Below are 13,288 nucleotides of genomic sequence, written 5' to 3'. Positions count from 1 at the left end.
ACCTTCTCTAATCCATCACCCACTAGGAAAAGGCTCCTCCACATGGTTGCAGGTTAAAAAACCCTGGGGAATTAACTTGATTGGCCCAGTGTAAGTCACATGCTGACAGTCACTGCGGCTAGAGGGGCAGGGCCAGTTACCTTTTTTAAAAAACAGTTTTCTTAAGGTACAATTGATATGTAAAGAACTGCACATATTTAACATGTACAATTTGATGAGTTTGGACAACAGCTACTATTTGAATCTTACATTAGAACACAGAGATTTGCAAGGGGAGAGGGGAGGAACGGTTTCCTAAAAAGAAGGGAAATGACATTACCTGAATAAAGATTGGGTACTGGGCAGACAAAAGACCAAAAATCCACCTCAATGAGCTTAGTAGCCTATAGGGAAGATACATATGCAAGCAAGTAATAATAATGCAATGTTATATATGCTTTGCTGGAGGTATGTTCAAGAATTAGGCTGAGGGTCATCAGTGGAGAAACCAGAACCCTCATACATTGCTAGTGAAAATGTAGAGTGGTGCAGCCACTTTGAGAAAACAATTGACAGCTTTCAAATGGTTTAAATAGAGTTACCACATAACCCAGCAATTCCTCTCTTAAGTATACACATAAAAAAAAATAGGAAATGTTCACATATAAACTTGTATGTGAATGTTTATAGCCAAAATTTGGAAACATCCTAAATGTCCATCAACAGATAAATAGATAAAATGTGATTTGCCATCTATATAATGGAATATTATTCAGCCATAAAAAGGAATAGAGTACTGATACATGTTACAACATGGATGAACCTTGAAAACATTATGCTAAGTGAAAGAAGCCTGACACAAAATACCACACATTATATAATTCCATTTAGATAAAATATCCAAATTTATAAAGACAGAAAGTAGACTAGTGTTTGCTTTGGGCTAGAGGGCTTGTAAGGACAGGAAGGTGGTAGCTAAAGTGTACAAGATTTCTTTTAAAGGTAATGAAATGCTCTAAAATTAACTGTGGTGATGGTTGTATATATCTGCAAATATACTAAAAGCCATTAAATTATATACTGTAAATGGGTGGAGTGCATGGTATGTGAATTATATCTCAATAAAGCTGTTATAAAATTGTAAAGGCAGTTTGAAGGGAAGAGAAAATACATACATACATACATACATACATACATACATACACACATGTGAGGTCTGACATGTTTGTGAACTCATCCTAGAAAAAAATGCTACAAACCTCATTGCTGGATATCACTACGGTCACCTTCAAGTACTCTCTTTAGGAAGCTATGCACCCACACCAGCGCCTAGTCCACCCTTTAAAGCAATTTTGGAACTCTTTTTCTGGAATGGCCATCAGAGCTGTCATTGTATGACCCTTGATTCTTGAATGTCATCAAAATGTCTTCAATTCAATATTTCCTTTATCTTTGGGTAAAGAAAGAAGTTATTGGGGGCCAGATCAGGTGAGTAGGGAGGGTGTTCCAATTGAGTTATTTGTTTACTGGCTCAAAACTCCCTCACAGACAGTGCCATATGAGCTTGTGCGTTGTCGTGATGCAAGAGCCATGAATTGTTGGTGAAAAGTTCAGGTCATCTGACTTTTTCATACAGCCTTTTCAGCACTTCCAAATAGTAAACTTGGTTAACTGTTGGTCCAGTTGTTACAAATTCATGATGAATAATCCCTCTGATATCAAAAACGGTTAGCAACATCTTTGCAACAAGTTCGTTAACTTAATTGGCAGACCTAACGTACATACATAGGTACATATTAAAAATGGACACATATTTAAGGCAAAATGTCCATATTTTCAAAGGAGAAAAGAATTACCAAAGATGTTAAGTTATTCTGCAACTGAATATACAAATGACATTTAGGTATCAAAATTCATAATTTCTTGAAAGCTTAAACGTGAAAGGAATTCCATCCAATACAACTACTGTAAGGAGTTAATCCCATTCCCTGGGCTCATGTTTCCTTTGGAAACTTTTTCCAGTGTAGCATCCCTGGCCTCTCCCTTTCCCCTCCCACTACCCAGGAGCAACTTATCTGATTGGTGAATTTGAAAATGAAACTGTGCATGCTCTCCAGTGTAGCCTGGACTGCCCACATAGAGGCATCCAGTAAGCTTCTTGTGGCAGTCTTTGCCCCCATAAGGAATAATACTGCAGTTTGGAGCAAAGTTCATTTCAGGAGAGAAGGTGCTAAGATCCATGTGGCAGCACACTATGGTGGTATTAAAACACATCTGCAAATTTTTAACATTCTTCCCATCAAGAGGTAGATAGAGTCTATGTCCCCACCTTTTGAATATAGGTGGGATTTTGTGACTGCCTTAATAAGTACAATGCTGCAGAAATAGTGCAGTGTGACTTCCAAGGTTGTTAAAAAAAACAAAAACCTAGGTGACTTCTGTGGTTCCTCTTGAAAGAATCACTTTGGGACCCTTCAGTCATCATGAAAGAAGTCTAAGGGCCGGCCAAGTGGCTCAGTTGGTTAAGAGCTTGCTCAAGAGTGCAAGCTCTGAGCAACAGGGTCACTGGTTCAATTCCTGGCCTGAGCTGAGCTGCAGCTGAGCTGCCAACAGGTGGCAGGATGACTCAGCTAAAAAAGAAAAAAAAAAAGTCTTATATGAAAGAAGTTCACGTACCCTGAGGTCACCATATGGAGGGACCATATGGGAGCAGGGGAGAGATGCTATTCCAGCCCCAGTTGTTGGAACCTTTCCAGCCCAGGTGCTAGACATGTGAATGAATGCTCCCACTCCCAGTCATTTGATTTCAACCTCATGAGAGACCTGAGTGAAACAAAGCTAGATGAGACCAGCCAATTCCCACATCATGAACGAATGAATGATTGGTATTATTTTAATTCACTGTTTGGGGTTGTTATACAGAAAAAAAATAAATCTAGAACACACATATTCTCCACTCCATCTTCACTAGTGAGGAAGTTTGATCTCCATTTATCGAACTCCTTTTTTTCTTATCTCTCAATTGATCCAAACTCAGGAGGAGAAAAAACTAGTTGGTGGACCCTAAAACTCCGTTATCTGCTCAAGATAAGAATTTCTCCTGCCCCATTCTGTGGGCGTGGATGGGCCTTAGGCCTCTCTACTAGACTCTTTCTAGTGATTGGAAATATCTCCCAAAACATTCAGATTAGCAGGGCTCTTTCTTAGAATGTTCTTTCTTAAGTTAATTGAAAATCCTCTAAAGCAGTACTGGACAAACTTGCTCCATAGTCTACATATGCATCTGCCAAATGTTTCATGACAGACATCATTTATTTCTCTAGGTAGTCACCTCAACTTCCTTCAACTTTTCCTCTTGTACGAGATTCAATTAGTGCAGTGGTCCTCAAACATGTGTGTGTAACAGAGTCACCTGGAGGGCTTGTTACAACATGGATCCCTGAGCCCCATTCTCTAGAGTTTCTGATTCAGTAGGCCTGGGGCTGGAGAGCTTCCATATCCAACAAGTTCCCAAGTGTTGCTGGTGCTGTGATCTAAAAACTACAATTTGAGAACACTGAGCTTGAGAAACCAAATATATAGGACGGTAGAAAGAGTCCTCATGCTGGCTATGCTATCTTCTAATAAAAAATGAAGCCCCCTAATAAAAAAAAGGTCACCAATAAAAGCTAAGGTCCCTGTCTATATCACACAGTTGTGAGGGTCAACAGTGATAATGACATATAAGTGCTTTGCAAACTATCTGGGGTTATGTAGACAGAAAATATGACGTGAAGAGATTTGCCAGTGGACATCATCTGTATGTTACTCTTTCTCCTTTTTGAAAGTGACACAAGAATCAAATAGAATATGACTGCTGAAGACTGTAGGCAAATCCAACCATTTCCTGTCTGTTTCCTTCACAGATTCCTGTGCTTTCCAGAAGTTCTTATAACCTCAAAGTAAAAGCAAAAGGGGTAATATGGACTAAGTGCTTTTGTGTGCACATGGAAGAGGCCATAATTCTAAAATAAGAGAGCTGAGACACTTCTTAGCTGAGACCATTATTTTGAGCTTCAGTTTCGTTTGTAGAAAAGGGTAACAATAGTTCTACTTTATAAACTGTGAGGATTAAATGAGTTATTATATGTAAAGCTCTTAGAAACAGGCCTGACATGTATTATTATTGTTATTGTTGTTACTATTATTTTCATCATTTTATTTTTATTTTTCCTGCTCAAAAATTTTTTTCATTAAATTTATTGGGGTGACATTGGTAAAAATTTATGTAGGTTTCCAGTATACAATTCTATAATACATTATGTATATATTGCATTGTGTGTTTATCACCCAAAGTGAAATCTCCTTCTGTCACCATATATTTGACCCCCTTTTCTCTTCTACCTCACTCTCTTGTAACCACTAAACTTGTCTGTGTCTATGAGTTTTTGTTTGTTTATTTATCTTGTCTGTTTGTTGTTTTCAATTTTATATACCACATATGTGTAAAATCATATGGTTCTTGACTTTTTCTAACTTATTTTGTTTAACATGATAATCTCAAGATCCATTCATCTTGTTGCAAATGGCAGTATTTCATCTTTTCTTATGGCTGAGTAATATTCCATTGTATATATGTATATATGTACCACAACTTCTTTATCCAATTATCTATTGAGGGACACTTCAGTAGTTTCCATGTCTTGCCACTGTGAATAATGCTACAATGAACTTAGGGGTACATATATTTTTACAAATAAATGTTTTCCAATTTTGGGGGTAGGTAACTAGAAGACAGATTGCTGGGTCATATGGTAATTCTAATCTTAATTTTTTGAGGAATGTCCATACTATTTCCATACTGACTCGCTGTATCAATTTATATTCCCACTAGCAGTGCATGAGGGTTCCTTTTCCCCCACAATCTCTCTAACACTTGTAATTACTTGTCTTGTTGATGATAGCCATTCTAACAGGTGTGAGGTGGTATCTCATTGAGGTTGCAATTTTCATTTCCCTAATAGCTAGTGAAGTTGAGCATCTTTTCATATATCTGTTGGCCATTTGTATGTCTTCTTGGGAGAAGTGTCTGTTCAGGTCCTCTGCCCATTTTTCAATTGGATTGTTTGTTTTTTGTTGTGGTTGAGTTGCATGAGTTCTTTATATATTTTGGATATTAGTCCCTTATTAGAGGTGTCATTTAAAATATCTTCTCCTGTTTTGTTGGTTGCCTGTTTGTTTTGTTGATGGTTTCTTTGGTTGTACAGAAGCATTTTAGTTTGATATAGTCCCATTCGATTACTTTTGCTTTTACTTTCCTTGCCTTTGAGGTCAAATGCATAAAATCTTTGCTAAGACCAAGGTTCATAAGTTTAGTACCTACATTTTCTTCTATGCAATTTAATGTTTCAGGCCTTATATTCAAGTCTTTGATCCATTTGAGTTAATTTTTGTGTATGGTGACAGATAACAGTCTAGTTTCATTCTTTTGCACGTGGCTTTCCAATTTTCCCTCCTCCATTTTTTTTTTATTGTTAGTTTCAGGTGTACAGAACAATGCAATAGTTACCCTTTTCACCCTCACAAAATAACAACCCCCCTTCCCCCATGTATTGCCCTCCCACCCCCGATATCATGCTTATCTATTACAATTCCATTGAATCCGTTCCAACTCTCTACTCCATGTCCCGAGACTATATGTATATATAATTATAGTTGACATACAATATTATTCAACATCAGCTTCAGAAATACAATGCGGTGGTCAGGCCTCTACATCGACTATGAAGCGGTCTCCCCAGCAGGACTTGAGTCCATCTGGGCCCCTAAGAAATATTTGCAACATTATTGATTATATTCCTCAGACTGTCTTTTTCTATCCCTGAGGCCATATTGCAATTACCAATTTGTATTGTCTCATCCCTTCCCCTTCTCCTTCATCCCCACCCCCTCCCAACTAACAACGCTCAGTTCTTCCTCTGTGTCTCTGAGACTATCTCCATCCACTTCTCCCATCCATTCAGTTCCTTAGAATCCACGTATAAGTGAGATCATATGATATTTGTCTTTCTCTGACTGACTTATTTCACTTAGCATAATGTTCTCTAGTTCCATCCATATTGTTGCAAAGAAGAATTTCCTTCTTCTTTATAGCTGAGTAATACTCCATTGTGTAAATGTACCAAAGTTTCTTAATCCAGTCATCTTACCGATGACCCAGCAATCCCACTCTTAGGTATTTATCCAAAAAATCCCAAGACATTAATCCGAAAAAATATATGTATGCCTCCTCCATTTATTGAAGAGGCTTTCTTTTCTCCATTGTATGTTTGTGGCTCCTTTGTCAAAAACTACTTGCCTATATACATGTGGGTTTATTTCTGGGTTCTCAATTCTGTTCCATTGGTCTGTATGTCTGTTTTTCTGCCAATACCATGCTGTTTTGATTATTGTCACTTTGTAGTGTAATTTGAAGTCAGGACTTGTTCTCAGGATTGCTTTGGCTATTTGGGGTCTTTTGTGGTTCCATACAAATCTGATAATTTTTTGTTCTATTTCTCTAAAAAGTGTTATTGGGATTTTGATGGAGATTGCATTAAATCTGTATATTGCTTTGGGTAATGGCCATTTTAACTATGTTGAGTCTTCCAATCCATGAACACAAAACATCTTTCCATTTCTTTGTGTCTTCTTCAATTACTTTTAATGTCTTGTAGTTTTCAGTTTATAGGTACTTCACATCCTTTATTAAATTTATTCCTAGGTATTTTATTCTTTTTTATTGCAATTGAAAAAGGAATTGTTTTCATTTATTTTTCTGAAATTTTGTTTTTAGTATATAGGAATGCAATGGATTTTTGTACATTGATTTTGTATCCTGCAACTGTATTGTATTTTTTTACTGTTTCTAATCATTTTTAGCAGTCTTTGGGTTTTCAATATAAAGATAAATGCCATCTGCAAAAAGTGACAATTTAACTTCTTCATTCCCAATTTGGATGCCTTTTATTTCTTTCTTTTGTCTGATTGCTCTGGCTAGAACTTCCAATACTATATTGAATAACAGTTGTAAGAGGGGGCATCCTTGTCTTGTTCCTGATCTTAGAGGAAAAGCTTTCAGTTTTTCACCATTAAGTATGATATTAGCTGAGATTTTGTTGACTATGGCCTTTATTGTGTTGAGGCATTTTCTTTCTATACTCATTTTATTAAGTGTTTTAATCATAAATGGATGTTGTATCTTATCAAATGCTTTTTCTGCATGTATTCATATGATTATATGATTTTTATCTTTTATTTGGTTTATGTGGTGTATCACATTGATTAAATTGCATGTGTTGAACCATTCTTGCACCCCTTAAATGAACCCCACTTGTTCGTGATACATAATCTTTTTAATGTAATGTTGTATTCGATTTGCTAGTATTTTCTTTAGGATTTTTTGCATCTATAGTCATCATATATATTGGTCTGTAGTTTTTTTGTGTGTGTTATCCTTACCAGGTTTTGGTAACAGGGTAATGTTGGCCTCATAAAATAAGTTAGAAAGTATTGCCCTTCTTCAATTTTTTTGGAAGAGTTTAACAAAGACACGTATTAAATCATCTTTGAATGTTTGGTAGAATACACTAGTGAAGCCAGCTGGTCCTGGACTTTTGCTTTTGTGAGGTTTTGGATGGTTGTTTTAATTTCCTTACTGTTGATATGTCTGTTTAGATTTTCCAGTTTTTCATGATTCAGTCTAGGAAGGTTATATATTTCTAAGAACTCTCCATTTCTTCTAACTATTGAATGTGGTAGCATATAGTTTTTCATAGTATTCTTGTATGATCTTTTGTATCTCTGTGGTATCTGTTGTAACTTATCTTTCATTTCTAATTTTATCTGTGTCTTTTCTTCTTTTCTTTAGTGAGTCTAGCCAGGGGTTGATCAATTTTATTAATTGTTTCAAACAACCAGCTCTTTGTTGCATTATTTTTTCTATAGTCTTTTTGTTCTCTATTTTATACAGTTCTGCTGTAATTTTTATTATTTCTTTCCCTCTGCTCACTTTGGGTTTCATTTGTTCTTCTTTTTCTAGTTCTTTAAAATGTAATGTTAGGTTGTTTAATTGTGATTGCTCTTGTTTCTTGAGATAAGCTTGTAATGATATAAGTTTTCCCCTTAATACCACTTTTTCTGTATTCCAAAAGTTTTGATATCATGTATTTTCATTCTCATTTATTTCTAGTATATTTTGATCTCTCCTTTTATTTGCTCTTTGACCCAGTTATTTATTACTAGCATGTTGTTTAATCTCAATGTACTTATGGTTTTCATGCTTCCTTTTTGCAACTGATCTCCAATTTCAAAGCATCGTGGTCAAAGAATATGTTTGGTATGATTTCAGTCTTATTAAACTTGTTGAGGCTAGTTTTGTGTTGCAAGTATGATCTATCCTTGAGACTGTTCCACGTCCACTAGAGAAAAATGTATAATCTTGTGTTCTGGGATGAAATGCTCTGTAAATGTCAATTATGTCCATCTGATCTAACGTGTCATTTAAGGCTAATATTTCCTTTTTGATTTTCTGTTTGGATGCTCTATCCATAGCTGTCAATGATGTGTTTAGGTTCCTACTATAATTGTGTTTTTGTCAGTTTCTCCTTTTAGTTCTGTTAGTAGTTGCCATATATATATATATATATATATATATATATATATATATATATATATATATATACACACACACACACATCTTGGTGCTCCCTGATTGGGAGCGTATATATTGATAAGTGTTGTGTCTTCTTGATGTATTTTTCCTTTTATCATTATAAAATATCCATCTTTGTCTCTTGTTACCTTTTTTATTTTGAAGTCTATTGTGTCAGATATAAGTATGACTACACCAGCTTTTCTCTGGATGCCATTTGCTTGGAGTATTGTTTTCTACCCTCTCACTTTCAGTCTATATTTGTCCTTGCAGCTGAGACATGTCTTTTGAAGGCAGCATATGGTTGGGTTTTGTTTTTTGATCCAGTCTCCCACTCTGTGCCTTTTTATTGGTGAATTCAGTCTATTTGCATTTAGGGTGATTATTGATATATGAGGATTTCCTATAGCCATTTTATCTGTTTTCTGGTAGCTTGGTGTCTCCATTGTTTCTTTGCCCTTGTGTTATTTTAGTTTGATAGTATTTTATGATTTTCCACCTCTGTTTCCTCTTTTTTTTATGTTACATGTTTCAGTTCTGGATTTTTATGTGTGTGGATACCATCAAATTTATGTAAAAGAAAGTTTCTTATACACAGTAGTCCTTTTTCTTGTGCATGCATCTTATCTCCATTCCCATTTGCAAATTTAGATATTTACTCCCCTCCCTTTTATGTTTTTATTGTCACAAATTATCTCCATTTATGCTGTGAGTTCATTTCTGAGTTGCAGTAGCTATTATTGTCTTCTTCTCTTTTTTTTTAATGTTTTTATCTCCTTTAACCTTAATGTTATATTTAAATGTATAGTGCCCTATTCTGAATAAGGGTTGCAATTTCCTGCTTCTGTCTATCTGTTAATCATCTTACTCATAGTTTTGTATTCTTTTGGTTTTTTTTTGTTTCAGGTAGAATAACCTCCTTCAGTATTTCCTGTAATGTAGGCCTTGTGGTGGAAAATTCCCTCAGCTTCTGTATGTCTGGAAAGGTCTTTATTACTCTTTCATATCTTTGCTGGATATTTATCTTCCAATAGTTTGAATATTTTATTCCACTTCCTCCTAGCTTGTAGAGTTTCTGCTGAAAAAAATACAATGATAATATAATGGGATCTGCTTTACATGTTGCCATCTTCTTTTTCTTGGCTGCCTTGAGAATTCTTTCTCTGTCATTAATTTTTGAGATTTTAATATAATGTACCTTAGAGAATGTCTTTTTGGATTGAGATAATTAGGTGTTCTGTTTGCTTCTTGGGATTGAGGATCCAGTTTTTTTCCATAGATTTGAGAAGTTTTCAAGTATTTGTTTGAATAGGCTCTCTGTTCCCTCTTTCCCTCTCTTCTCTTTCTGGTATACCCATTATACTTATATTGCTCTTTCTGACAGAGTTAGAAATAGTTCTTGTGGAGTTCTTTATTATTTTGTTTTAACTCTTAAGTCTCTCTCTTTTTTCATCTGTGTCATGTCCAGATTTCTATCTTCAATATTACTAATTCTTTCCTTCATCTAGTCAGCTCTCTTTCCTAAGCTTGCTATTTCATTCTTCATCTCTTTTATTGGTTCTTCAGTTCCAGAATATCTATTTGATTCTTTTTAAAAATTTCAGTCTCTTTGGTAAAATATTTATTTTGTTCACTGATTTTATTTCTGAGTTCTCTATACTGCCTATCTGAGTTTTCTTGTATCTCATTGATTTTTTTCAGAATGGCTATCTGGAAGTCTCTTTCATTTAAATCCATATTTCTATGTCTTTAAGTTTATTTTCTGGATTTTTCATTTCCTTTCTGAGCCGCCTTATTATCTCAGTTCTCCCTAATATTTAATGGATTATTTTTCTGCCTAGGCATTTATGGGAGTGAACTCTGCAACAGGTTAATAAGAAGAAATCTTTCTTTTGTTTTTCATAGGTGGCACAAGGGTGCAAGTGTTTTATTTTCTCTTGCACTGCTGTAGCTTCTCGAATCTCTGCTGTGTGCTAAAAAAATGCCTTGTAATCCCTGGGGAGGTGGGTGTCTCCTCTGTGACCAGATGGCCTTGGTCTCAGGGCACCACCCCTCTGGCAGAATGGGGTGGGCAGTGGGGTTCTGAGCTCCTGAAATCCTGGTGCTGCCCCAGTGGCCAGATGCAGTGCTTCACTGCCTGAGCTGTCCCAGGTGCCCCCACTGGGATCAGCCACGAAGGTTTGGGGTAGGATGGGAGAGGCTGATGGTATGTTTGTGGCTTTGTTCTCCTCCCAGTAATAGTGACTGCCAGACCTCAGCTGCCTCACCTCTGTATCTCCACCCTTGTCACTGGGATTAGCCACAGTGTGCATCTGCCTCTCAGGAACTGTCTTTCCAGTTCTCAGGGCTATAGATATTCTGCTTTGTAACTCAACACTCCTGCTTCAATTTCTTCTGGAGCTCACTGCTAGCTCTGGAAGGGTGGGAAGAGGTGGCATGGCTCTGTGGCTTTGTTTTCAGACTGGCAATGGAGGCTGCTAGAACACAGCTGTCACACGTCTGTATTTGGTCTCTGCCCCGATTGCTTGGTTCAGCTATATTATATGCTGATCACTCAGGAATGCTCAGGGCCACAGAGAGTGCACCTGTAGCCTGAATCCTCTCCTATCCTGAGACCCACAGTGAGCTCTGGGCTGTGTCTGCAACACCCAACTCTGCTCTTCTTCCTCACCTCTTCCCGTTTGCCCTGATTCGCCCACCTTCAGATGTTTCGATGTGTGGACCTCTCAGACATGTTTGTGTGTTGTGTGGGGAATCCTTTGTTGAATTATAGCTGTTCAACTTGCATCTTCAAGGGGAGAGATCAAGGGGACCCCCTCACACTGCCATCTTTCTATCACTCTATTTTCTCAATTTTAAAGAAGAGGATTGAGGCTTAGAGGGTTTGGGACATATACCCCAACACCTGACAGTTGGAACCTCTCTGCAATCCTGTTTCTCAATTAAACAGAGGAATTGGTGCAAGAAAGTCAAAGTAACATGTGCAAACCATACCTCTGACATCATCATGCCCACCTGTGAAAGACATTGCTAATAGATCACAGCACACTGCCCAATAGAGCGCAGATAAGGCTTCAGAACCCTCCTGGAAATAGTGCTCTAGATGGTGAAGGCTACCTAGAAACCCAATAGACAGACCTGTTTGGTCATAGGGGTGGGGAAATTGAATTTGGTGATACTTCTTGAGCATTATAAAATGGAAGGTCCAAACTCAATAATGGAAACCAGGAAAGAAAGGCTTAGGCTACCTACACATAGGGGAAGAGTCCTACCACCACCTCTCCCTCTCCTTCTGGGTTCATTTCTCTGGCTCACAGATCTTGGAGTGAAGTCAAAGAAAAAAGATGCCATTTCTACTGCCATTCTACCTTTGGTATAGGCCAATGGTTTCTTCACCATTTAAAAAAACAACTTTGTATTTCAAAAGACATGCTTCAGTAACTCAATTCTGTCCAAGGCAACTTCACATTAAATGCTTCCCAATTAGCAGTAGGTGCTCCATTAAAACCAAATAAAAAGGAAAACATTTTAAGGATCAAAGCAGATGAAACAATACAGAAATGCTGCCATCATATTCAAAGAAAGGTCCAGTCATTCTACATTGTGAGTCCTCAATTCTTTACAATGGTGCTAGAAAAATTAATTTTTAATCATGATGAAGACAAGGGTATAAGTAATATTAATTAATATTGCCTTGGGCCTACATTTTATTCTTCTATCACACTGAGAAGGGGATTATATGCATAATAATGGATAAACTTCAAAGCATTCTCCAAACCTCCATCTCCAGCATACACACACAGGCGCTTTCTCTTACCATTATTCCCTGGCCAACTTCACAAATTCTCATTCTAATCAAGAGCTCAGAACAGAATCAAGTTCTCCTGGATGATGACCATGTTTACGATCATAGCTAACATGTATAAAACTCTTAGATATTCTAGGCACAGTCTTGTTTACTTAATAAGTATTCACACAGTGCTTACTATGTGCCATATTCTAAGCACTTCACAAATATTAACTCATTTAATCCTCATAATAATCCTATAAAATTTACACAGAAGAACAAATCTAGGCACAGGAAGGTCAAGTAACTTGCCTGAGATCGCACAACCAGAAAGTGGCAAAATAATTACAATATGAACAGGTGTGATGATGCAGTGTGAGGAATGTGTAATGTTAGGTGTTCATGGTGAAGCTCAGGCTATCTGCAGGTGACCTTCACCCTGGATGTGAGAGATGCCCACTTAAATGTATTATTTAAGGAAGGAAGGCACTGTCATATCTTTCCATTTTACAGTTAATAAGAGCCAAAACAAAAAAGGCTCAGTAATTTGCCACATCCACACAACTAATATATAAGATTCAAACCCAGGGGAGTGAACTCAAGAGTAGGTACCTGTATCCAGTAGACTACATAGGAGAGACTTCTAGCTCCATTCCTGATATACCTTGTCTCAAACAAAATTCCCTTGTTCCTGGCTCTTGAATGAAGGATTTTCACCACCACCGCTGCTGCTGTGTTACATGACTCCTGAATAAACAGTTTCAAGCATTCAAGTATCCCAACATTCACTTCCTGGGTGCTACATGTGTTTGCTTTCAAGGCATGTCCAGACACATGAGTTAAGTCTGTCT

This window comes from Hipposideros armiger, unplaced genomic scaffold, assembly GCF_001890085.2.
Source record: "Hipposideros armiger isolate ML-2016 unplaced genomic scaffold, ASM189008v1 scaffold_53, whole genome shotgun sequence".
NCBI lineage: Eukaryota > Metazoa > Chordata > Mammalia > Chiroptera > Hipposideridae > Hipposideros > Hipposideros armiger.
The sequence above is the reverse complement of the archived record's forward strand: the minus strand, read 5'-3'. Positions refer to the sequence as shown.